General features: G+C 44.5%; 1 protein-coding gene across 13 annotated transcripts in view; it reads left to right on the forward strand.

The window, feature by feature from the left end:
- The window catches only part of Ctbp2 (C-terminal binding protein 2), a 167,296-nt gene that overhangs the window by 83,200 nt on the left and 60,295 nt on the right, over positions 1 to 23,801 (forward strand). The gene's annotated exons all lie outside the window — the stretch shown is intronic.

Raw genomic sequence — 23,801 nt, forward strand, 5'->3', positions numbered from 1 at the left:
GGGAGGCTCCTGTAGGAAGGCTGCTGGCTTGTGGTCAAACCCAGGCAGCTTTTTATATGTTGGCTTTTATTTTTAATGAAAATAGAGCATGCAATGTAATTTATTACTATATGATATCCCATTGTGTGAATGTACTACAATTTATCCATCCATTCTCTTCCTGGTCACTTGGAACTTGGTAGCTTGGGGCCATTGGGAATGCTGTTACAAGGCTCTATGCCCTTTGGTACAACATGGAGTGGTTTATACCTAGAAAAGTTGTTTAACCATTGGAATACAAATCATCAGCTTTGGTGGAAACAGCCTAACAGTTTTCTGGAATGATTGTGCCAATTTACACTGCGCTCAGCTACACAGGGGAGTATGTCCCATGGCCTCCCCAACTCTTAGCACAGTCATCTTCATTGTTTTACCAATTCTAGTGGATTTGTAGTAGCATCTCAGAATGTTTTCCCAATAACTAAGAAACTGAGCACTTTCTTATGGCCTAATTGACCATTTTGGTTTGGTTTTGTTGTTTTTTTGTGTGTGTGTGCTGGGGATCGAACTCGGGACCTGGTGCTTGCGAGGCAGGCGCTGGAACCACTGAGCTAAATCCCCGGGCCCATTTTGGTATTCTTGAAGTACCTGTCAAGTCATTTTTCTTTTCTAATTGGTTTGTTGAGCCTTTTTTTTTTTTTTTTTGGTACCGGAGATCGAACTCGGGTCCTTGCACTTGCGCAGCAGGCGGCGAAACCACTGAGCTAAATCCCCGGCCCCCAGTTGAGCCCTTTTTTACTGTGTCTTAATTCATTTTATGCTAATGTAAAAGAATACCACAGGCTGGGTAATTTGTAGTAAACAGAAACTGTGGTTCTGGAGGCTAGAAAGTCTTCAGATCAGGGGCCTAACGTGGTCAGCATGTTCTTCTGTGTTGTCTTATGACAGAAGGATGAGGAGCGAGGGAGAAAGGGGACAAAACTTGCCCTTTTGTATGAGCCAACTTTCATGATAAAGGGAAATGTGCATTTATAAGGTTGGAGCCCTTTGGCCTACCTGCCTCTCATTGGACCCTTCTCTGAACACTGTTGCATTGGGATTGAGTTTCTAACATAAGTGTTTGGGGGAGATATATTCAAACCATAGCATTCTGGAGGTATAGAAATTTTTGATAAATAATGGTTATATGTTCTTTCTTGGATATTTATGTTGAAATTTCCCACCTTACATTCTCACTGTCCTAATGGAATATTCTTGATGAGCAGAAATTTTTTTCGTGATGTTCAGTCTTAGTGCTTTGACGTCTCATTTCAGTTATCAGTTCCTACACAGCATCTTTAAGTTGTTCTCCTGTGTTTTCTCTTAGAAGCCTGTCTGTTAATCTTTCACTCTTGGAACGGACTTCGCATGGTGTGAGTTTGAGTCAAGGCTCCCACTTGGTATTGTTTCCTTGGTTCTTCATATGGGGGTCATAGTCAAGGTGTGGGGTTGGTTCTTGGTCCCGCAGTAGATGTACTGGGACAGACTTCTTCACATCTGCCCTGTGGTCACTGTATATAAATAGGTCAGGATTTGGCATTAGAACGTGGGTCAGGTGCTGGCTGCACTTGTAGAGGCCCATCCCCATCCGAATTGTAGCAAGGTCTAAGATCTATGAGATGAGGAGATAAGAACAAAATCCAGCATCTGTTATGCCTGTATGTGCTGGCTTGAGTCCTGGCAAGAACATACAGCTGTTGTAGGAGAGGGTGACAAGTGGACTTTACCTGTAGGTAGCAGATCATTCCAGTTCTGGGCCACTCCAGCTCTGTGGCTTGACATCTTACCTACTTGGACATCTCTGCCTTGTTGGATCTGTAGCTGATGAGAAGGAACAGCCCTGGGTGATATGGAGATGTGCTGGTAGCAAGGACTGGGGCAGTTGAGAAGTGACCCACAGGGTTCTTAAATGGAGAAAAATTAATGGAGGATTAGAATGATCTTGCACATTTCACAGTGCATCCCTAGGTCACTTACTTACGGCACAACCCACAGATCATTATAGTAAGATCCCTGTGACCCATTGTGTATAGGAAATCCCTTGTCACCCTGAAATGTTCCATTATATTCCTCATTGTATTTACTATATTCATAATGCGACCTTTGTGCCACCGTGCTTGAAGGTGACTTTGCCCCCAGGGGATTTTGGCAGTGTCTAGACTTGTTTTTGGTTGTCATCTTTAGAGAACAAGGATGCCGCTGGAATCTAGCGGGTAGACCCAGGGATGTTGCTAAATGTAGTACAATGCATAGGATGCCTCGGCCACAAAGAACTCCCGTCCCCAAATGTCAGTAATGTCAAGGATGTGAACCTTTGGCACTCAGCATAGTGCTTAGGTCATCCTCAGCATTCGTGGTTGCTGACAAATTTGAGGATTAGGATCCAGGGGCCCCACATTTGGACAACAGGGGTCACAACAGAGCCTCCTGTTACAGAGGCCTGGGGGTGAGATGACAACCCACAGCCTTCAGTCCAGCACCCGACCCTGGGCACAGTGAACTTTGTGTCTTAGGCCCTTTGTATGGCACCATGTGTGGACCCTTGTTTGTGACAGCAAGTCCAAACACTGGCCATTTTATATGTTAAGTCTCAGTGAACCTATATTCTAAGAGATTTTTTTATTTGTAAAATATAACTGTCAGCTGTAATACTGGATTTTTTGTTGTTGTTGTTGCTGGGAATCGAACTCGGATCCTTCCACTTGTGCAGCAGGCGGTAGAACCACTGAGCCAAATCCCCAGCCCTGTAATACTATGTATAAACACCTGTACGAGTCAAGGCAGTTGATGTGTCACATAAAAAGTGTTTGCCACATACAAATTAGTTTCCAAGTCATTAATAGGTGTATTTTATGTAAAATGCACATTTGAAAGGAATGTGAATTCCACTGGAGAAATCAAATGTTTTGAGCTTCTAAATGGGCATTACCATGATTGAGATAAATTAAGGGGAACAAAGGACAACTATATAAAAATTTAGCACAGTGGCCCCATTCAATTGTGAAAACAGGAAGGAGACATCGGAATGATTTATCAGGCACAGTTCACATCTGAAGACTCGGGCAAGGCCATTTGGATCCACCACGGCTGTGTTCCTTCCCTGACACTGTGTTCTTGGGCTCTGGAGGTGGAATCTCAGCTGTTAGCCATTCTGTCATATCTCTATTTATTGCATCCAACAGTTTAAGCAGTGACTTAAATAATGATTGCCAAAACTGTAATCAGCGGTTTTGTTAATGATTTGAGGCCTTGTAAAATAATTAGTCCTGAAGCACATATCAAGCAGAACATACCAAATCTCTGAGAACAGTTTTTTTGTTGTTTTGTTTTGTTTTGTTTCCTGTTTCTGAGCCCTGCAAAGCCTATTGATCTGGGTCTGCTTTGTATCTCTCCAGGGACCCACAGGTTAACCCTTGGGGGAATCTGCACCTTCTTTTGTTAGCCAGCAGTAGGTGGAACTGGGTTCTGTCCTCACCTGCCACAAGGGACCCAGGACTTAGCATCCATTACTTTCTTCTTGGCCTTCTTCCCTGTTGCCTTTTCTTTAAGGATAAATTGAGGCTGGATGTGTGTTCCCTTATGGCCATTCAGCATCTGGCCAGGGAAACCCACAGCTAGGGTTTGTAGTCATGTGGATGTCCAGGGCCCCAGGCTGGCCACCCCTCAGTATGGAATCGGTCTCTTCCTTACCTTTTTTCTTCCATCACGCACTCTGTCTGCTACATCTGTCTACAGCTGACTGTTCTGGCCCATCTTCCTCCAAAAATATTGCCGGATTCCATTTCCTGCTGCTCATTCTTTACTTCTGAACTTGGAGCATTTGATAGCCATCTTTGCAAAGGTGTTTTATCTGTTGGGAAGTGTGGGGCCATGGTGGTATGCATTTCTGGGTAGCTAGGAAGTTGATATTGCTGATCCTTCTGTTATTGAAGGAAAATTTATTGGACTATTACTTGTGATCTTACAGATTTCTTGTCTTTTGGCTAAGGGCTTTATTTGCCATTATTTTCCTCAGTGGCTCTACTGAGCCTCGCTTTTTTCTAAACAACTCTTGAAACCTTGTTGACTGGTTCCTTGGCTGCATGTCAGGGCCGTTTGCTCTGTTTTAATTTGAGTCTTGTATGTTTTTACTGCTGTCTTTCTGGTCTTACTTCACTTTTGGGGTGAGTTCCCCTTGTCTTGTTCCAACAGTTGGAATGTGAGTCTTCTGCATGCTGGATTAATTTCCTATTCTACTTGGGCCTGAGCTAACCACACAAATGGCTGATTTGTTAGTTGGCTCTGCCACTTCCTCCATCTGCACTCACACCAAGTGTTGTGTGTTTTAGTTCCTGATCTCTCCATCACACCCCTGGATCCCTGTGGGCCTCTTTGCCCTCTGCCCAGGGCTGTCTGTCGGCTGCAGCAGGACTCTGCCCTTGGAACCCCCACCCCTCTCAGATGTTCCCTGGGCTTCCTCTCAGCAGAGGGTCACTGCCAGGTGAGCAGGGTACAAACTACTGGGCCATGGAAGGACCACTCTCAGGACAAAGAAGCATCTGGATGTAGAGGGAATATCATTTCTACACACAGACAGGAGTTTTAGTCTTGGCAGGAATGCAGTGTGATGGAAATGGGTAACTTTGATTTAAAATATTAAATACATTTTGTTAATTGCAATTTTATTTGCACAGAAAAATCAAGATGATATTATGGAGTGTGAGGGTATAGCTTAGTGGTTGACACTTGCCTAGCATCCATGATTCAACCAAAGTTTATGGTTTATTTAGAGTGGATAACTTTTTTTTCTCTTTATTATTCAGTTCCTGAAGCTTTTTTGTTTTGGTTTGTTTTGCTTTTTGAGACGGGATCTTGCTAAGTTGGCCCTAGCTGCCCTCCAACTCCTGCTTTGGCCTCCCAAGTAGCCGTGCTTACAGACACACGCTATGCCCAGCTCTCCTAAAGGATTTTTTCTTGTGGTGAAGAAAAGGAAATAATTTCACACATCAGATTTCTATTTCGCTTCCTGAAGGGGGAGAGGTGAGGAAGGAGGTGAATCAATAAAATATTCTATGTGAAAACCTCCTTAAAACCAGCAACGGCAGAAGTCTCCATTTCCTGATAGAATAGCACAACAAACAGAAGTGACCATGTCCTATCTTAGGAATTTAATATTGGAAAATAAGGTGCTCTAAGTGGAAATTTTCTGCAAATGTGTTTTTTTTTAAACTCATCATTGTACATGTTTTGTGGATTAAACCTATCCTAATTCTGATTTTAGTATTTAAACCCTTAGAAAATTGCAATGCAGTTTGTTTGCAGCATTGATATTGTGGGCAGAAGGGCCCCTGGCTATTATGGGCTGGCCAGAGGTTCCAAGGGAGGTAGTTTCGAATGAGCACCATGGCCAGCCAGGCAATGGCCCCAAGCCCTAGTATGCAACACTGCATTCCAGTCTGTGGCTTATCTCCTTGTTTCTGACAAAGAGTTGGAGGCTCAAACAAAACTGCACTGTGTAAGGTTACATATTGAACTCTAGAGGAGCCAAGACTCAAAGTAAGGAGGGAGACAAGCGTGGTCCATTTCCTGAGGGGGATCTGAGGCAGGGGGGCTGGAGCCTGGGGCATAGAAAAACCAGGGGCAGCTCTGTGGGAAAAATACAGACTGTAGGCCTCACACTTGCTCTCAACAGGAAGGCAAAGCATCCTGGCCTCCAAGTTGCAAGGGATCAACTGTGCAGTGAACCAGTCTCATCTCCGCTAAAACTGGGCCATCAAGCTTCCACGGCTTGGGCAAACACATAGAAACATATGGGGGCTGGTTACAAATCCATCACAGCCCCTCCTCCAGGGACCAAACTGGGGAATCCTGTAGGTGTCTTGCCTATGTGCTGAGCCACCTCTCATTCCAGGATGCTTCCGCTGGGCATTTTCCGTGCAATGCAGCAATGAGCTCCTGGCCCAACACATCCTTCTCTCTGATTCCTGCCTTGTTGAGACCTGTATCCTATCTTTTAGGAAAAACATTCTCATTTTCATTAATCACTAAACCTTAGGTTTACCAGCATATGAGTAGCATGTTCTTTGCTTTGTAGGTTTTTCTAACGTACAATTTTAGGAGAAAGGGGATGAAGGCTATATATGTAAATTAATGTTTTGTGCAGAGTTTGGCTTCCTCAATGTGGACAGTTTCTGACTAGTGACTATGGGCATAAACATTCTGTGATGCTTGCCCTGTGTCTTGCCATGGTATGAGTGCACATCTAAAGTTGGACATGTCCTTCACAGCTCAGGAAGGTCATTTGAGCAGGACTCTAGCTCTACTATAAATCTTCCCTGAATCCCCTGGACTTGGGATCAACAGGGCCTATGCTAGGTGGCAAATTTTACTTTCAGTGACCCACCTTCCTCGCCTGTTTTCTGGCTTCTTGCTGAATACACCAGCCAAGGTGAAGACCATCTAATTTTTGGAGGTGGTGAGTGTCTGTCCAATGTGGCTTGGCACCAGAGGGCATGTTCCTGAAATGCTGCACCCCCATAAAGTGGACCAGTGAGAGTCCCGCCAAGAAGATGCCACCACAGAGCGTGGATTCCTTGTAGCTGACACTGCACATCTGAGCTGCCACCATGGTCAGGGCACAAGTGCCCTGGGTGAGGGATAGCAAGACAGATGTCCTGCCCATGGCACAGTTTGCCTCATGTTTGCTCTAGTGTAGGGGATGGGTCAGGACCTTTAATGAACTGAAGGATATCCATGGATACTTTGATAGCTATCACAGGTAAAGTTTCTAGATAGTAAGAAGTTTGAACAGGTTTAGAATTACAGAAAAGTTGAGAATACAGTATAGTGCAGTGGTGGCGAACCTATGGCACATGAGCCACAGTGGGCATGCTGAGCCCTCTCTGTTGGCGTATGAGCCAAGTCGCCCTAGCAGCCGAGCACCAGATAACAGTTGTTTTTTTCTATATTATAACCTCAGTATTTAGGTTTAATTGCAGTGTTGACACTTTGCAATAAATAAGTGGGTTTTGGGTTACAATTTGGACACTTGGTCTCTAGAAGGTTTGCTATCACTGGTATAGTGCCTTCATGTCTCCCACACCCAATTTCCCTAAGATTAACATTTCACATTGGTATGATAGTCTTGTTACAACTGATGTGTTATTAATAAGTCCAGATTTTGATGGCCTTGACTGTTTTACAAATGGTCATATATTTTGTCTGATGTATTTCTCATCTTTAGTCTGTGCTATGGGTTTTATGGGAGGCGTTTTCTGTGTTCCTTTTAAATAAAAGATTTCTTACAAAAAGAAGTCTGAAACTTGGCCAGGGGTGACAAGTAGTCCCATGCAGCAGGTATTCTCAGGAAGTTGTCTGTTGGTACTAATGGGAGGTGCTCCCCTATGCCTCAGCTCTGGTTTCCATGTGAGCTGGTAAGACTGTCCAGGGAGGTATAGAGGTGAGCTGCACACACCATCTCTCTGGATTTTCCTTGGTTCATCCTGAGGTCTCTATTGAGGGACACCATGAGTTGGCTACTTTTTCCCGGTCAGAAAGTTGTTTTTATGGATAGGGATCTCCAAGTGTAAAGGGCGCTGGTAATGGGCACCCAGGGTCATATGGCTCACTAATAAATGGCAAAGCCAGTGTCTCTTGTGTGAGTGTTGCCCTCTTCCACTATCCAGACGTGGGGTCATGCAGGCTGCAAAATGCTGCCCAGAGGTTGCCCACTCTACCCACAATAAGCTAGACCCACTGTGCTACCCCTTGCAGCCCCCATGCATAGACATGTCTGCCTGCCCCATTAAGCTGTGTGTACTTGGCATACTTTATGTGTCCCTTGCCTGGCCCTCACACACATGTGCCTAACACCCAAGGAGCAGAGGTTTTGCTGATTGCACTGCTGGTTCTGATGTTAATAATGCTACTTGGCGTAGAGCATCGAGTGTCTTGTCCTGCTAAGGTTAGGATGTAAGCACATGGCTTAGTATAGAGGAGTGGTTAATTGTGCTTAGTCTCTGCTGTGTTATGGAAGCTGCAATAGGAGGTTCACAGTATGACATCCCTCTGCCATGTGCCTTGGACCACTTAGTTTGCCAGGATGCAAGGACATTGGCCTAGTAGAGGGAGTTCATCGAGTGGATAATGATCCTTTTTTGATGGTCAGACTGGAAAGCCAGAGTGCATCAAGTAGCCACAAGAGGAAAATCAACCCCAGCTTCTTCAAGAGTAAGATGAATGAGTATTAACTTGAGTCTTATTAAGCCTTGGTGTAAACGCTACTGCTGTGGTTCCCCTTCTAACTGTACTCTGCTATCTCTAGATCCTCATTTAGTTCCCAGCTCCAAGACCCACAAAAACGAACCCAGGGAGCTGGTGCACAGGGCTATGGACTTGGTACGTTCCTGATTCTGGCCTCGTTTTGTTGGGCCCCTGCCCCAGCCCCTGGCCCAAGTTGACTCTTCCTTCCCTGTATTTTATTGAAGTGACTCAGCAGCCAGGTATGAGCTGAAATAAAATGTTGGCTTTTCCTTGGACTATTTGCAACTCTTTAAAAAGTGCTTCACACATCAAAAAAAAAGTGCACAAATTGTAGTTGCACAGCAAACTTAATTGTCCTGAGGTGGACTGCTCTTGCTGGATGGATTTTGAGTTGGAGCAGAGCCCAATGGCTATAAGGGCTTCCTTTTGATCCTGATGAGGACTTGGTCTTCCTGGCAGGACCAGATCCCAGAGAACCTCCATTCTCTGAAGTAGCCTCCTGAGCCACAAGTGTTACACAGAATAGCACACCCAGCCCATGGTAGTGGGGAGAATGCAGTGTTTTCTAGAGGCAACCCAGAGTCCTCATGGGTATTTCATACTGTATGCAAAACAGTTGTGGTTACCTGGGGGTGTGTTGAAGATAATCATTAGAGAATACTCTCTGCTCATTAAGTAGTAAAACCAGCAAGGTAGGGAAACTTATGCAACTCAAATCCTAAATATGCAAAACTTAGTCAGGAAAGAAGAAAAGAACAAAATGGTCTGTGAAGTAAATAACCAAACCAGAAAGGTTTCATTCTTGTTCTCTCTTCCTTTGACCACAAACTTTGACCACAAAACTTGGCCAGAATCCCCACATTCTCACTATGTGGGCAGGGAAGAATCAAGGTTGACAACGGGACAAATAACCTAAGTGTCCAGAAATATGAAAAATCAACATGCTGAGGAATAACCTCTCTGGCTTTTGTAAAACTAGTCTTTTCTGATTCAAATGTACTTAACATAATTTTAAAACACATTCAGGGCATTGCTCTGACTATATAGACAGAACATAAAACAAACTTGGACCCTGGATTGTGGACTCTTAACATGTGTTTTTTGTTTGGGTTTTTTTTTTAAATATTAAAGTTACGGGGAATTTAAGGCACTTCTCCCTTGAGAGTCAGAGCTGTTTATTTTCCTTTGAGAACAGGTAAGTGGCCCTTGCATTGACCTTGCTAAGGATACTATTCCCCCAGGGAGTCTTCCCAAAGTTGTTTTGGAGAGTTATGAAGTACTGGCTTGTCTTGGTGATTGTGGAAACTGGAAGGTAGCTCACCTGTTGGTGGCTGGTCTCATTCCGATGGATTCTTCGTTGTCTAACAGGAATGGGGTGAAGAACAAGGAAAACAGGAATAGCCCCATTAAGGGACAGGCTTGTCCAGATTCAGGCAGAGGAGCCTGGGATTTAGCTCAGTGGTGCCGCCACCTGCGCAAGGACCTGAGTTCAATCCCCGGTACAAAAAAAACCCAACAAAAACAGATTCAGGCAGATGACTCCAGTAAGACCACGACGGGCTCTGCCCTTGGAAAGCATGGTGCTGCCTGTGCCTTCTGTGCCTGTCATTTGGCTTCCTTGGGGTTACTCTCCAGCTAAATCACTGCTGCACCATGTGAGCTGTTTATAAATTCATTGCCCTGGCAGAAAATTTAAAAAGCTATTGGCAGTGATTTATTTTTAATTCATTTTAAATAACTGGGTTCCTACATAAAGTTGGCATTGGTTAATTAATTTGTGATGGGCTTTAAACAGAATATGGAGCCATTGGCTCATCTGAGGGTAATACCCCTGGGTAGGGTGCTGCTGCAGCTTGGGAAGTGGCCAGTGAGGGCCTTGGGTTCCAACCTCAGGGGACCTTTGACAGAGAAGGCACTGAGAGGAACTTAAGGCTCCTGGTGCCAGCTTTGAGAATGGCTGTGACAAGGCCACAGGGGAGCCTAATGCCTTTGTTTACTTTGGAAGTTTGTCATGTGTGAATGAATTCACAAAACTTACATTCCCCGTAAAGCTGTCACTGATAGAAAACACAGCAATAATTCAGGTGATGTAGTTAAACCACTATTGAGTTTGCGCCATTCAAGAGTTGATAAATTGTGTGGCTTCATTTGGTAGGAATCGGCAATTTTATGTGGCAATTAATTTTTACTACTGGAGGGGAGCCAAAGCATGAGAAATTTACCCCGGTTTTGTGTATGTTGAGAGGAATTTAACAGTTTTGCTGCAGCAAGAAAGGATTGCACTTAAGGCATGTTGAGCAGATTGCTGTGTTTGGGGGTCCGTGGGGTGACCACTCCGTCTTTGGATGATTCTTCACATCAGCAGAGCCCAGGCTGTAAACAAATGTTCATTCCTCACTGGGGGATCATGGGCCTCGTAATGCATGTGCAAAACACACGTGTGGCATGTGTATAAATAAATAATCTGAATTTCTTAAGAGTGATGTTTTTACCCACCAGAGCAGTTCACCCACACTCATTCCACATCAGAAATGAAGATGTGCCAGGAATAACACATAATTGGCTTTTACAGATCACTTCTTAAAGAGGATGATGTGATAATTTGCTCATTGTTATTGGTTCAGCCGACAGTGGCCAGGGAGCACAGTACATGGTGTGGTGAGGTCTGGATCAAGGCAGCTGCTGGGGGCTGTGTGCTGCTGCCCACGGTGTCGCCCGTGGGGGGTCGGAGGTGTCCTCCTCTCCCTTCCTGTAGAGGCCCTGCCTGCTGCCTCGAAGCCCAGAAAGATGATCTGAGCACAGTGACCTGTTCAAGTGGCTTCCTTCGGCCCATCAGAAAAATGTGTGTGCCTTAAGTAGGCTTAGTAGGCCTCTTCAGTGCCGACAGCCACAAAAGCAGTGGCCACGTTACGTGAAGCTCCCCTGTCCACAGAGATTGTGCCTGCTATGTGCGATCCTCTATAAAGTGAAATACCCCATTTTATAGATGCACAGATTTGAAGAGTAACAGGAAGATTCAAGTGTACAAAGGCAGGTGCACCAGTGTGCCTTTTCAATTAATTTTATTGGCACATTTTAGGTATACAATATAGTGACATTCATCATGAGAAATTTGCACCTTTACAAAATCTCTCATGGTTCTTATTTTTTCCCCTTCCCCTGCCCTCCCTTCAACCCCTCCATCCCTCCCTATTTACAAAGACTTTGTTTCCATTTTTTCATTTTCTCATATTAATTCCATTCCCTTCTTTCCTTTCCCCTACCCCTCCCACTTCCTCCTCCCTTTTGCCCCTTTTCTTCCTATTTCACATTTTCTGTTATAGCTTTTAGTCCTTATTTACACTTTTGAGTTTCTCACACTAGAGAAACTATTCGGTATTTACACATGTGTGTCCTATTTATTTCGCTTGAGAGTATCGCCTCAATGTGCATCCATTTATTAAAGAGGTTATCTTTCCTCCAGTGAGGGTGTTTCACTTCTTTGTTGAAGATGAGGTGGCTGAGTGTGTCTGGAGTTAGTTGTTTCTGCATCTTCTAATCTGTTCCACTGGTCCTCAGGTCTGTTTCTTTGCCAGTGCCCATGGTGTTTTTATCACAGTAGCTTTGTAGTATAGTTTCAAGTTGGGGCTTGTGATACCCCCTACCATGTCTCTGTTACCTAGAATTGCTTTTGCTATTCTGGGTCTCTTCTTGTTCCAAATGAATTTTTGGATTGTTTTCTCCAGGTCTGTGAAGTATGCTGCTGGGATTTCAGTTGGGATTGCATTGAATCTATATAGCAGTTTTGGAAGTATGGCCATTTTCACTATGTTGATTCTTCCTGCCCAGGACCAAGGAATGTCTTTCCATTTTCTGATATCCTCTTCAATCTCTTTTTTTGACAGTGCTATAGTTTTCAGAGTAGAGGTCTTTGATTTCTTTTGTTAGGTTGATTCCTGGGTATTTCAGTTTTTTTAGATGCTATTGTGAAAGGAATTGTTTGCCCTATTTCTCTCTCAGGGAGTCTGTTGTTCCTGTAGACAAACGCTATTGTTTTTTTGTTGACCTTGTATCCAGCTACTTTACTAAATTTGGTTATTAAGTCTAGAAGACTTCTGATGGAGTTCTTGGGGTCTTCTATATAGAGTATCATGTCATCTGCAAATAATGACAATTTGACTTCTTCGTTTCCTATCTTCCTTTTATTTCTTTCTCTTGTCTAATTGCTGTGGCTCATGTTTCCAAGACTATATTGAACAGGAGTGATGATAGTGGGCATCCTTGTCTTGTGCCTGATTTTAGTGTGAAGGATTTCAGTTTTTGACCATTTAGTGTGATATTGGCTGTTGGTTTTTCATAGATGGCTTTTATCAGACTGAGGTAGAGACTGTCTATTCCAATGTTTTGAAGGGTTTTTATCATAAATGCATGTTGGATTTTGTCAAATGGTTTTTCTGCATCTATGGAGATAATCATATGGTTTTTGTCCTTGGCTCTATTGATATAGTGTTTTACATTGATTGATTTATATATGTTGAACCATCCCTGCATCCCTGGGATGAATCCCACTTGGTCAGCGTGTATGATCTTCTTAATGATCTTCTGCATTCTATTTGCCAGTATCTTAGTAAGGATTTTTTGCATCTCGGTTCATTAGTGAGATTGGCCTATAGTTCTCTTTTTCAGTTGGGTCTTTCTCTGCTTTGGGGATCAAGGTGATGCTTGCTTCCAGGAATGAATTTGGGAGAATTGCTTCCCTTTCAGTTTCATTGAAGAGTTTAAACAGTAGCGCCAGTAGTTCCTCTCTAAATGTCTTGTAGAATTCAGCAGTGAAGCCATCAGGGCCTGGGCTTTTCTTAGTTGATAAGTTTTTAATTACGTTTTTCAATTCCATTGATATTGGGTTGTTTAGAATTTTTAGGTCTTCTTCGTTGAACTTTGGTAATTCATATGTATCTAGGAATCTGTTCATTTCTTCTGTGTTTTCCATCTTATTGGCGTATAGCTTCTTGAAGTAGGTATTGATGATCCTCTGGATTTCTGCTGGGTCCATTGTAATTTCATCCTTTTCCTTCCTAATTGCATGGATTTGGGCCTTTTCTTTCCTTTTTCTGACAGGGTTGGCTAAGGGTTTGTCAATGTTGTTGAGTCTTTCGAAGAACCAGCTCTTGGCTTCATTGATTTTTTTTTTTTTTTTTTTTTTGGTATTGTTCTCTTAGTCTCCATTGAATTGATTTCTGCTCTGATCTTTATAATTTCCTCCCTTGTATGAGCTTTGGGTTTGTCTTGCTCTTCTTTCTCTAGAACCTTGAGTTTCAGCATCAGGTTGTTTAATTGGGCGCACTGTTTTCCTAATATGAGTATTCACTGCTATGAATTTCCCTTGTAAGACTGCTTTCATTGTGTCCCATAGATTCTGATATGTTGTATTGTCACTGTCATTTAATTATAGGAACTGTCTGATTTCTTCTTTAATTTCCTCTGTGACCCATTGGTTATTTAGAAGTGTGTTGTTCAATTTCCATGTGTTTACAGGGGTTGGGGATGTAGCTCAGTGGTTCTGTTGCCTGCCTCCATGTGTTTATGAAGCTCTTGCGGTTTCTTTTGCTGTTGATCTCCAATTTCATCCCACTATGGTCTGATAATATACAGGGGATAACTTCCATTCTTTTGCCCTTACTTAAACCTGTTCTGTGAGCGAGTATGTGGTCCATTTTGGAGAACAACCCATGTGCATCTGAAAAGAATGTGTATTCTGATTTTTGTGGGATGGAACACTATGTAAATATCTGTTAAGTTCATTTGGTCAAGAGTTTGATTGACTTCTAGTCTTTTGTTGCTTATTTTTTGTCTAGTTGATCTATTTGTGACAGTGGTGTATTGAGGTCCCCCAACTACTATTGTATTAGTGCTTTTTTGATTTTTCATGTCCCTTAGTATTTGTTTTATATAGTTGGGCGCACTTGTGTTTGGTGCATATATGTTTATAATTGTCACCTCTTCCTGTTGGATTGTTCCCTTTACAAGGATGTAGTGTCCTCTTTGTCTCTCTTAATCAGTGTTGGTTTGACATCCACTTCAAAGAGGATAGCTACTCCTGCTTTTTTTTGGGTTCCTGTGGCATGGATTATTGTTTTCCACCCTTTAACCTTCAGCCTATGAATATCTTTTTGAATTAAGTGTGTTTCTTGTATGAAGCATATTGTTGGCTCTTGCTTCTTGACCCATTCTGCCAGTCTATTTCTTTTGATTGCTGAATTGAGACCATTAACATTGATGGTTATAACTGATACATATTGACTTATCATTGTCATGACATTTTCTTTCTGTTGGCTTCTCCCTCTTTGCATTTAATTTCTTTCTTTCTTTCTTTCCTTTTTTTTTTTTTTTTTTGATACCAGGGATCGAACTCAGGACCTTGCGCTTGCAAAGCAGGTGGCAGAACCACTGAGCTAAATCCCTGGCCCTGCGTTTAATTTCTTGTCTTGCCTGATGGAGTCATTCTGCCGGGCTTCCTGGGGTTGTGATCCTCATTGTCTTTTCCTGGGATATTGTCTCAAATTTTTTGGAGTGCTGGTTTGGTATTCATGAAGTTCCTAGAGATGCTCTTTGTCATGAAAGTATCTTATTTCTCCATCAATTTTGAAAGATAGTTTTGCAGGGTACATTAATCTGGGTGGAGGCTTTTTTCCTTTATGTCTTGAAATATGTCACTCCAGGCTATTCTTGCCTTGAGGGTTTTCGTTGAGAAGTCTGCTATGATTCTGATTGGCTTTCCTTTGTATATGATTTGTTTCTTTTCTCTGCCTGTAGAATTTTGTTCTTCTGTTGGGTTTCTGGAATCTTAACTTTTATATGCCTATGTATAGTGTTGTGTTTTTTTTTGATGAAGGCTAGTTGGAGTCCTGTGTGCCTCACTTATCTGTATTTCAAGTTGTTTTCCTCTGCTTGGGAACTTTTCCGCCACCACCTCGGTGAACAGTTTTTTTATGTCATCTGCACTCTCTCCTGTTTCTTCATTGACTCTCATCTGTCTTATGTTATTCTTCTTCGCATCATCTAGCAGCTGCTGGATTGATATCTCATCGTCCCTTACTATTTGAAAGAATTTTTCTTTTCCTGGTCACTAATTGTAATCTTCTATACCTGAAATTCTGTCCTCAACCTTCGTTCATTCTGCTGTGCAGACTTTCGATGGAGTTTTTAATCTCCTGGAAATCTGTTTGCATCTGTTTTATGGATTCCATTTGTTTCCTATGCTGGGATTCCATCATGTTCCTTAGCTCCTCTATTTTTTTAATCTGTGTCCTCTCTAAGTTTATTAATCATGTCTTGCACTATGGGCACAATCTCTGCTGTTATCTGAGAAATTATTTCTGATTTTATTTTTTCAGATCCTCTTTTGTTGCCAGTTGAGGGAGTCCAGGTGGTTGAGTGTCAGCGTGTTCCATCTCTTTTCTGTTTGGGGTTGCTGTAGGTGATCTGGGTGTCTGGTTTTCAGACTTGTTCAAGTGTCTTCTCATTTCAAACGGGGTGTGGGCTGCTGCTGGTGCCCACCCGCTCAGCTCCTCGGCCGTGGGAAGGTGGTGGGGGCGGTGGTGGGGCAGCCAGGAAGGTTCACTTCTGCACTGGGGGAGGCTGTGCTCCTCGGCTCTGGGGACTGCCAGGTTATTAAAGCAAATCTAGTTATCATTTTATTATATTGGCAAACATTTCAGTGTATATTCCTAAAAAATAAGGTCCTTTTGTTTAAATATAAAGCACAATAGCATTATTACATCTAAAACCCAGCCTAACAATGTGAGTTTTGTGAGCACATAAGTGCAGTCCCTCTGCCTATCCAGCCTCAGGGGACCCTTCTTTCCAGTTGTCCAAAACTCAAGGAGTGCCAATTCTGGGCCTTAGCTGTCCCCTGCTTACCCATTTTCCTCTACAGGCACAGTTGCAAACTCCCTTGGTTTTGCCTTTCCTGCCCTGGAGGGAAGGATTGCTCAGGTTTCAAGAATGGTTCTCTCATTTTAGCATTTAAAATACAAAATAAAATGTCGGTGGTTTAGGTGCTGTCTAGGCCCAGGAGCGTGGATACAGCTGGACTGCCTGGCCTCAGGGCCGTCTCTACCCTCAGTGGTGTCTCCTTCAGCAAGGTGTTTTGGATGAGGATAATAACACACCTGTTTCCTAACTCACACTGGTGGGAAGAATGCATGAAAACACAGCAAGGTGCTGAGAACAGTGTGAAGAACACTAGAAGCCCTGGAATGTGCTACACCTCATTGCTTCACCTGCAGGCTGCTGGGGGTGGGAAATAACAGGGAAGGAGCTACCGGGGAAGTAAGTTTAGGTCCTCTGTACCCTAGTGCCATGTTGAAGCCTCTCTGGAGCCAGAGTGTCTGTTGCCAGCGGTTCCACCAGAGGGGGCAGTTTCCCTGCAAGTCCTTTCTAGGAGCCTGCTAGCAGCACTTGGCTGGCCTAGCAGAGGGAAATACCATGTTTGCTTTAGCAATTTGCTTAGCCCTGAAAACATTCCTAGACAATGCCAGGGCCTTAGTTGAAAATAGTATGCTCAGCTTGTTGGGATGGCCCCAGGAATGATGTTTTGAGTCCAAATAAATGGTTCATACCAGGGCTCTTTGCCTCTGCAGGAATGCTGTGAGAGGTCAGCATTACAAGGGTCACAAGATGGGATTTAATAGAGTCTGGCTGTGGAGTGTCTCAGGGCACACCTCCAGGTGGACCAGAAGACTACAACAGGAAAATTGTGCACAGGTGTCTCAGGCATGTACCTCTTTCAACCCTGGTTCAGTTAGCACTCTGCCCCCATAAGTCAGGATTGTCTCTAGCCATGGGTCACAGTCCTGGACTAGTCTTCAGGTCCTCTAGGTTCCAAAGCAGGGATCAGCATTTCTGTGCCTGTACAGAACATCTTCATCCATTTGAGGTCTCTGCTTCAGCTTCCTCTCTGCTCTTGGTCATGTGTGCCCACACACACCCCACAGTTCCTCTCTCATGCCTGCCCCACACAGACTTGCAAGGCAGAGATTGAGGCTGTAGAACTTTCCCTGCTGGGGCCCAAGCATCCTGTCCGTCACAAAGTTTTCACATCTGTCACCTGTTTGCAACCAGTGTTGCAGTTGGACTGTCGCTACTAGTAAGAAACAGGGTGTTTTTGTTTGAAAGCCATTTACAACTTTTCCTTAAAAAAAAAAAAAAAAGATGCTTGGTCTCAGACAACATCAGGTGACTTTGTTTATGACATTTGTCTCTGAGACCAGGTAACGGATAGTGGGTCATGATAGTTTGTTCCTTGAAAATGTGAAGCCAGAGCAGCCTCAGCAGCTATAGCTTCTTTGTTTTCCTCTGTGGATTCCCTTGGCAGTGTTTCTGTGGAGTGTAAAAATAGCACATGATGCCTTAAAATAAATGACTGTGGGGAATGCTTGTGTGGATCAGCTGCGTGGTCACATATGTTCAGATTCTCTGTATTGTTCACGCTGAAAAAGAATGACTTGGGTAAATTGTTCATATCCACCTACCATACGATAACTTCAGTTCTTTGGAAGAGACTAGACCCTTTGACCCCTTGGGAAAGATGAACCTGGGGTAGGGCACTGGGACATGTTTAGCAATGTATCAGAGTCCTGGGTAACTTGAGAATCCTGACATGTGTCTCCCCCAGAAGAGCAGCAAACCAAGTCGGTGTGTGCCACACACGGGAAGCTGCCCACTGCTTCAGCTACGGTGCCCTTAGACTGTTGCTCTGAGGTCAAGATTAAATCTTAGTGTGAACAGGCAGTGTGGGCAGCAGGCCAGCCCCCTTCTCATGAGTCCAGAACAGCTGTGAATCAGGATAGTGAGAGGATGGCAAGTCTTAGGTCCAAGCTAAGTTTCATCTAAATTGTTACTTCTCAAAGTTATACGTCCTGTAATTTCCTCCTCTCCCCGTATTCTCAGTACAGTTTTCTGTGTTCCTAAAGTGGATTTAAAATTCACATTTTGAAATGAAATTATGTATCTTCCACTTCATGTACCTTTATACATCTGATTTTCTCAGTAAACCAACAGAATGCATCATGATCCTGAAACAACCAGCATAGCTTGTGTTTTCCTTCTTAAGCATGAGCTTTCTTATTCCCTTTTAAATTAACTACCTGCCTTGGAGGGAAGTTACTTAATAGTGTCCCAGACAGTGCACACTGTATGCCTGTGGTAGGTCTGATGCACTGAATCCTTCTGCCCTCCTAGTGATAAAGGAATATTCTGAAGATCACCTGACCTCAGGAAGTTGACTGAGTCAGGGTGGTGGAATCTCCACGCGCATTGTTTGGCAGACTAGGTTCTCTGATCTCTGTGGCTTCACGTTACAGCAGAGTCTGATACACACAATCACCATATCACTTGGTGGTATATTTTGGGGGGGAGTTAGATGTAGCAGACAGAAGCCAGCCTAAGAGATAGCACACAAGAGCATCTTGTAGAGACACAGAGGTTGTGTGCAATCTGTGAGTGGCAGAATTTTATCATGTCTTGGGAGGTTTACTTGTCCTTGTACCTTTTGAAGTGGGTACCTTTGGGAAGAATGGAAACTCTTTTCTGGCTTCTTCCTTGCTTGGTCTTTCAGATGCAGATGAATCCAGGCGTCTTGTTCTGCCTGCCACATGGTGATTAAGTTTAGGTGACCCCAGTGAGTTCCTAACAGTCAGGGCTTCTGTAAAACTGTAGCTGTCCGTAGAGAAGAAACAGAACATGGATTCCAGAAGGCCGCAGGTTGTAAACAATTGCCAAGAGAAACCTGAAAAGGCTTCAGTTTATGGAAAGCACCAGGCTTGATTCCTGTATTGGGGCCAGGCCTGGCTTCCCATGAGGAGGTGAGGCCCTCTTTGAGGCCTGTAGACAGGAAATAGGACTGGCCAGGACTGAGACCTGTGACCTGCGTTGGGGCCTAACAAAGACCAGGCCCCCTTGGCTCATGGGAATGGCTGTGTTCTTGAAGGAACGTTAAAAGGTAAGTTGGCTCAGAAGCTCTGGAGGCTATAGTTTTGTGAACAAATGGAACAAGCCAGCCCTATTTTAAGCCATGCTCTATGTACCAGTACTTCCTGTTTTTCCAAAGAAATGTCTTGTTTTGGTTTTTGTGATGATAGATTTATTGAAACATTTGCTAGTCAAGTGACCCAACTGTGTTCCTATGACAAAACCAAGCTGGGGATTCTGTGGCCGGGGAGGCAGGGGGAGGCAGGGGGAGGCAGGGGGAGGCAGGGGGAGGCAGGGGGAGGCAGGGGGAGGCAGCACACGGCAGCACACCAAGAACTGCCATTTCCAAAAGACTGCTGGCTCTGAATGGTTCCGCCTCTGTGGCCTCAGTGAGCAAACAAAGAGCTGATTGCCAGTCAGGGTCCAAGACTTTGAGGCGGGGCTGGTCAGAGTACAATTGAAAGGGGTTTTTGTTGTTCCCCTAGGGCTAAGTTAAGCCATGTGTGTCTCTTTCTAGGAGTATCCAGCCAGCCAATCAGAGTTACATACGCCCCACTCACTTCCTGCCGACCTTTTGACATCGACAGATGTTTTTTCTTACAAGTGTCATTAGACCTCTGTACTCGCTGACCTCATCAAACTGTATTGAAGCCATTTTCATAAATTTTGGTTTTTAAACCATTTAACCCTTCCTGAGTTATCCTCAGGGTATCACCCTGCCTCCTGATTTTGTAGCTCACCTCTGCCTCCCTGGACCTGCTGTGGGACTCAGGGCCTGACCCAGTACCCACAGAGCCCTGTGGCTCTGCAGCTGAAAAGCACCCTGCCCTCTGTGAGCAGGGATGCTGGCCTCTTCCTCAGAGTGGACTTGCACACAAAGAGTGCAGTGAAGGGCCCAGAGGTCCCTTAGAGAACCTTCCAGAGCTCCACATGTAGATGTGTGCTGAGATTGTAGCTTGTCACATATCAGGAGCAGTGACCTGGATCTGCATTGGGTCCCCGGTAGCTGGTACAGTAGTGATGCCTGTGACAGGGTGGGGAGTGAACTTCCTAAGCCCGTGGAAGTTTCTGTAGCTAAGATCCTGCATCCAGGACAAGGTGGTGCTGTGCCTGAACCAGATGCAGGACAGTGTTGGATTTCCTTTCCTGAAACGAACACCCAAAACAATGTCTGAGCCTGGTGAATTGCTAGAGGGAATGGGTATTCAGCAGGTACCCTAGTCCCTCAGGCCACTAGGATGTGATATTTTCTCATGGATTTGGGGCCTCCGGGGCTTCTCAGAGCCAACACACCACTCTTCTGACAGTGTCTAGGGTGGATTTGGGGAACCTCTGTCCTGCCAGCACCAGAGAATCTGAGGACCCCTGACACACACGTACGCACACACAAACACACACACACACACACACACACACGAACAGGTATGGAAGCTTGATGGCCAGTCCTGCTGGGGCTGTCATCTGAATAGTACGTGTGTTCTGTCTGCTAGAATCAGCACAGCAACATCTACTTGGGCTCTGCTTGTGTACACCCTGTGTGAGTTAACACCCAGAACCACTTAGGACAAGTCTCCTCACACATTAAACATCTTAATGTTTTCAAAGCAGTGCATGTAGGGGTATAACATCTCAGCCACCCAGAGCCCCCTGCCCCTGCCAACAGCTCCACCCCCCCTCCCCAGAGGGGATCCCTGCTAACAGGGTATGAGTCTCCCTTCTTCTGTGGGTGTGGTATTGGGGATTGAACCCAAGGTCTCATGCTTGCTGTGGTAGAGTTACATTCCCAGTCTTTTAAAATTTTTATTTTGAGAAGTTTCACCAAGTTGCCCAGGCTAATCTTGAGTTTGCAATCTTCCTACCTCAGTCTCAAAATAGCTGGGATTATAGGCAAGTAGTTGGAATTGCAGACATCTGCCACCATGCTCAATTTCGGTTTTCTTTTTTAATGAGTCTACAGACCAGTTCTATCTCTGGTATGGAGTGGTTCCAGGACCAAGGAATGTTCCTACATGAGTCATCGTGGTTATGTTAGTACCTGGCCAGTGTGGCTCCATCCCGCTCCCTTGCTTGCTTTCAGACTGCACTAATAAGCTTGTGCAGAGATGTGCCTGGGGGTAGGGTGTGCTTCAGGGTCCTAGGGAATAAACAGAAACATGGACTGGGAATGAGCTGCCTTTGTTGAGTGTCGGGTTCTCTGTGACAGTAGTGCTTGTGGAATGCCGTGGTTCTAAGATGCCATCACAAGCCACACAGGCATTTAGACCCATGGTTGCATCTATGAATGTGTGCGTAATGCTTTGTGCATGCATTCCCAGCTTCAGTCTGGCTTCTCTGCTTCCAGGGTTCCAGGTAGGGCTTCTTTCTCTCAGCATTTCTGAGCTCATGCCTTTCTGATCACAAGAATGGCTGTCTGCTCTGAAAGTGTTTGCAAAGTGCCTTTCATGTTTATCTCCATCCTCTTTTTCTTGCATTTGCAGCGCTTAATAGTAGCTGTGGTTTAGGGACCACTTCTAAGAATAAGAAAATGAAGGGTCTGTTTACCCAGTGAATTACCATGCAGAGAATAGTCCAGAAGGTTCATTCTTAATGTGCGTCCCTGGTAGATCTTTTTAGTGTCCCCCAGATTTATGGGTGTGTGTGAGTCAGAGTGGAAACCCCAGGGTGTCTTAGTTAACTCTGCGTGTTTAGTGTAGCCCAGGAATTTATTTTATGCATCTAGGGTAAGTGAAAATAAGAGCAGACTTTCCAATCTTTAGGTCTGTAGATATTGCTCATGTGAGCAGAATACAGTTTACCCCAGGAGTTCATAGAAGTGGATATATCACAGACCTAATGTCAGCATGGGCAGCTAAAGATTTACAGCATTTTAGGTGGGTTTGTTGATGTTCTCTGGCCTATAGGTAATGTAAGTATCTTGTTGTGCCTTATCAATGTATTAGTGACTGTCTTTTCTGTTTAACTATACTGTGTCAATGACCATAGTAAATTTGGTGGACTATGGAAGGGGTTATATTAGTTATCTATTACTGTGTAACAAATTACTGCAAAACTTATGTGGCTTAAATATAACCTTATTATCTCATAGTAGTTCTCATGGGCCAGGAATATGCACAGCTTAGCTTGGCACCTGAAGTTAGGGTCCCTTGTGGTATTGCAGTCTGGATGTTGGCCAATGTTGGAGTCTCATCTGACGGCGCAGCTAGAGAATTCATTTCCTTGTGGCCTCATGGATTGAACCAAGACCTCAGTTCCCCATTGGCAGTTGGCTACATGGCCTTCTCCATAGACCAATATGGTCTCTCTTAGATGGCAACTGTTCTCTCTTAGAGATGGTGAAAAAGAAGAGGATGCTGATGATGGAAGCCATAGTTGTTTTTTTTGGTACCAGGGATTGAACTGGGCACCCTGCGCTTGCAAGGCAGGTGGCGGCACCACTGAGCTAAATCCCTGGCCCAGCCACATTTGTTTTTAATCTAACCTTTTAAACGACATCCCAACACCTGCTTCTTTTTCTTGTTAGACACAAAGATCCCACAAGGGCATGAATACCAGGATATAGGGGATCACTGGAGGTATCAGGGGCCATTGTTTTCTTTCTCTAGATTCTATGATGAGGACAGGATCTGCCCCAGGAAGGGAGGGGAGATGACATGGTCATTGTGTAAGCTCTCAGTAGGCCTAATGGGAAGAGATAGTGCCAGCAACTCATGGCCCATCTCTGTTTCCTAGCCATACCTTCTGTGAGTACACCTTTGTTCCTAGCGGGTTGCTGCGCTGGGATTCTGGGTCTGGAGAATCCTGGTAGGAGCTGGGTAGATCATGAAGACCATCTAGCAGATGACCCCATGCAGAAACAGATCCTTTGCTGGGCATGCAGGCTGGCCTTGGGCCATTGTCCCTGTTTCTCCATGTGGAGCTGACCTGTAACCCTCCATTCCACTTTTTCCAAATCTTCAGAGGTTTCCTTATATCTCCCTGACCCCCAGGCTGATCCCAGACCCTGCCCAGGGCAAGGAGTGGGCACCAGAGACTTCCTCTCTCCTTCCCAAGAGAATGCTTGAGATACGCTTGCCGGAGATAGTCTTCCAAAGGTGTGTGATTCTGGCCTTTCAGAAATCCACACTGCGAGCCATGCTTTGGTGGATCCTGTTCGTGTCTTTTGGATCTTGTTTTTTCCACAGTCCTTCTACAGCCAACTCTGGCCCCAGGAGCCACATGTGGCTATGGGCCTTGTCCTGGCAGCAATTCAGGGAGATACCTAGAGAGGACAGACAGGCTGGAGGTCACTTTCAGCCGGCTCTTTTGGCTCACTGTGTTCTGAGTGGCAGTGATACACTGGCTCCTTCCTAGAGTTAAGGGAACCTCAGCCCTCAAGAGATCAACTCGTAGCTGTACCTTAGAAACCTGGAGTAACACTGACTTCCTGCAGTGGCATCATTTATTCATGCCAGAATTATTTTTGGAGTTCTAGGATTTAAAAGCCTTAAGCGCATTTGGGGTCAAGCACATGCTGTGTTGTGTGTGCTTCTACCTTCATGCTTAGGAAATTGGAATTGGCAAATTGGCCAGGGAGAATATAGTCAGTGGTGGTT

Source organism: Heterocephalus glaber, unplaced genomic scaffold, assembly GCF_053883595.1.
Source record: "Heterocephalus glaber isolate CG9 unplaced genomic scaffold, H.glaber_assembly_v1.0 deba00001497, whole genome shotgun sequence".
Taxonomy (NCBI): domain Eukaryota; kingdom Metazoa; phylum Chordata; class Mammalia; order Rodentia; family Bathyergidae; genus Heterocephalus; species Heterocephalus glaber.